At 38.9% G+C, this 3,397-nt stretch overlaps 1 long non-coding RNA gene across 1 annotated transcript; it reads right to left on the bottom strand.

Moving 5' to 3' along the window:
- Window positions 1-427: 427 nt before the first annotated feature.
- On the bottom strand, window positions 428-2,140 carry LOC135555084 (uncharacterized). Its single transcript, XR_010457816.1, has 3 exons — window positions 1,712-2,140; window positions 1,545-1,607; window positions 428-608 (listed from the first exon to the last, which is right to left on the bottom strand). It is a non-coding gene; the product is annotated as an uncharacterized LOC135555084 (long non-coding RNA).
- Between the last annotated feature and the right edge of the window lie 1,257 nt (window positions 2,141-3,397).

Raw genomic sequence — 3,397 nt, 5'->3', positions numbered from 1 at the left:
TGAATGTAATGATTGGGTATGTGACATTAGTGTTACTGTATAATATGGTAGCCTGTGTGTTCGTTTTTTGTTTTTAATACATGATACTATTTGAGAAGTTCCCATTGGTCTGAAACGGAAAAGGGAAATTCACATGAGCATCACAATGCCTATTCCACCCATGCTCTACCAAGGTTTTCCAGCACACAGCGTTTACCTACAACAGTCGCTATATTGGTATTGCACTTCATGTGTAGGCAGGTTGCTGAGAATTCAAACCTTCTCAAACAAAATAATATGTAGCTTAAAGTTATATTTGTACTTGTATTTATTTTTGCAATAAAGATGGTGACAATACACATTTGCGATAGGCCTATATCTAAAAGTGCATACAGCCAAACAATATACAGTACTTGTCAAAAGTTTTTATTTTTACTATATTGTAGAATATTAGTGAAGACAACAAAACTATGAAATAACACATATGGAATCATGTAGTAACCAAAAAAAGTGTTAAACAAATCAATACATATTTTATATTTGAGATTCTTCAAAGTAGCCACCCATTGCCTTGATGACAGCTTTGTACACTCTTGGCATTCTTTCAACCAGCTTCATGAGGTAGTCACCTGGAATACATTTCAATTAACAGGTGTGCCTCGTTAAAATTTCATTTGTGTAATTTCGACAGTCCATTATTATTTTAAGACATTGTTATTCTACAATGTAGAAAAAAGTAAAAATAATGAAAAACCCTTGAAAGAGTAGGTGTGTCCAAACTTTCGACTGGTACTGTGTGTAAGGTATTTCTGTTTTCATGTTTTAAAACATTTACAAAAGTGTTAATTTAATAATAAAAAAGACAATACAGGTAAATGTTGTGTATAGTAAAACATTTATGCCAGGGCCAGGACTCTCTCCATACATGTTTCTGTGAACACAGTCAAAGTTATATTACCAATGGCAGTTAGGATAGGTACTATCTGATACACAAACAGGTATTTCTTCCTTTAAAAGTTGTGTCATACTGCAGCACACCTTGTGGGCTGCCGCATAATTCAATGGCACGTTATTTAAGTGTCAGCAAATGTTGCCATTAATGCTGGTTAGTGCTAGTTTGACCACCAGAGGGCATCTTTGAGCAGCATTTCTCTTTTTAATATTGGCTGTGCTAGAGAATTTAAAACCTTTTTTGTAAGAACATAGTATATTTGATCGAGTTTAAGAAATTTAGCTTAATTAATTTGATTAATACTATGGTATTTCTATTCCAAGAAAAACAAAAAACAAAACCCTCAGGGTTTCCGTCAGGAAAATATGGCACTGTACAACGTAACCGTTTCCACACCCTAATTGGGACTCCCAATCACGGCCCGATGTGATACAGCTTCCAAACGCATAATAAGTGCTCTAACTCCCCCTTGTGGTGGTCTGGAGCAAAGACGCAGTGACGCAAGGTAACGTACTAAACCACAAATTACCTCTAAATCCCGCAGCATAATCTCCAAACTTTTCAATGAGGAACCACTGTATGTTGAAGTTTGAACAGGTCAGATAAAACCTACGCAATTACGGTCTCCACATCAAACAACTGAGGCTGCCATCTGGCAAAAGCATCTCCAGTCCATCTGAAGAAATACGTAGTGGAGGCAGAGTTCATCAGTGACACATTGAATGAAAAGGGTGTTGCTATTACTGGACATTTGTGCGGTACTATATTATTAGTAATCACCTCATTGTGGATGTGTTGAGTGCCAGGTCTGCATGCATCTGTAAACACACACACAGGTCATTATTCTATTACCAATGGTAGTTAGGGATAGGTAATATCTGACACACAAACATACTATGTTGAAGGTCAGACTAAAAAGGTCAGACTAAGCCTACCGTGATCTGTTCTCCCCATCGATGACTGTTGGAGAGCAGGCAAGAGGCTGGAGGTGAGTTCTTTGCCAGAGCCCCGTTGATGGGCATAGCCCTGTAGAGCTCCTGGCTCCTCATCAAAGATACTGGTCGTTCACACACAAACTCTCACTGATGAGGGCCCCCTTGCTGGTGTTCTTTATGCTGCTAATGCACTTCACAACCAAAATGACACTACTCGTATCGGGTTGGCTGTGGAATTAGCCTACTAGTTTAAGAAGCCGTGTATTTTTTTTAAATATACATAACCAGATAAATAACCAGCAGTCTATGGTCTAGCTACCAGTATACCCATCACCACTGCACTGGGGACCAACAAATTCCAACCAACTATTCTGTATGATAGGGTCCTTTTACAGGACATGCAACCCATAGCTGGTCAGTACGTACAGGGCTTTTCAGTCTCAAACGGCAGTGATGCTTTGAATGCTTAACCTCTTTGAACTCTAGGGGCGCAATTTCATTTTTGGATGAAAAACGTTCCCGTTTTAAACAAGATATTTTGTCACAAAAAGATGCTCGACTATGCATATATAATTGCTACTGTTCGAAAGAAAACACTCTGACGTGTCCAGAAATACAAAGATCTTCTCTGTGCGTGCCCTTTAACGTGAGCTTCAGGCAAAACCAAGATGAGATGGCATCCAGGAAATTACAAGGATTTTTGAGGCTCTGTTTGTCATTATCTCCTTATATGGCTGTGAACGCAAGAGGAATGAGTCTGCCCTTTCTGTCGTTTCCCCAAGGTGTCTGCAGCATTGTGACGTATTTGTAGGCAGATCATTGGAAGATTGACCATAAGAGACCACATTTACCACGTGTCCGCCCGGTGTCCTGCGCCGAAATTGGTGCGCAAAAGTCACCTGCCAGTATTTTTCCAAACAATACAGAGACTAAAGCAAGCTTCCACGAACTGCATGTCAATGAAGAGATATGTGAAAAAACACCTTGAGGACTGATTCCAAACAACGTTTGCCATGTTTCGGTCGATATTATGTAGTTAATCCGGAAAAAGTTTTACGTTGTAGGTGACTGCATTGTCGGTTCGTTTCAGTAGCCAGGCGCAATGTAGAAAACGGAACGATTTCTCCTACACACAGACGCTTTCAGGAAACACTGCGCATTTGGTGTGTAACTGAGAGTCTTCTCATTGAAAACATCAGAAGCTCTTCAAAGGTAAATGATTTTATTTATTTGGTTATCTGGTTTTTGTGAAAATGTTGCGTGCTACATGTTATTCAAAATGCATTGCTAGCTTTGCATACTCTTACACAAATTAGTCAATTTCTATGGTTCAAAAGCATATTTTGAAAATCTGAGATGACAGTGTTGTTAAGAAAAGGCTAAGCTTGAGAGCAGATGCATTATTTTCATTTTATTTGCGATTTTCAGAAATCGTTAACGTTACATTATGCTAATGAGCTTCAGGCTATAACTGTATACAGGGTTTTTTCATAGCCAAACGTGAACAAAACGGAGCGATTTGTCCTACACA

Source organism: Oncorhynchus masou, chromosome 15 (assembly GCF_036934945.1).
Source record: "Oncorhynchus masou masou isolate Uvic2021 chromosome 15, UVic_Omas_1.1, whole genome shotgun sequence".
Taxonomy (NCBI): Eukaryota; Metazoa; Chordata; class Actinopteri; order Salmoniformes; family Salmonidae; genus Oncorhynchus; species Oncorhynchus masou.
The sequence above is the reverse complement of the archived record's forward strand: the minus strand, read 5'-3'. Positions and strand labels throughout refer to the sequence as shown.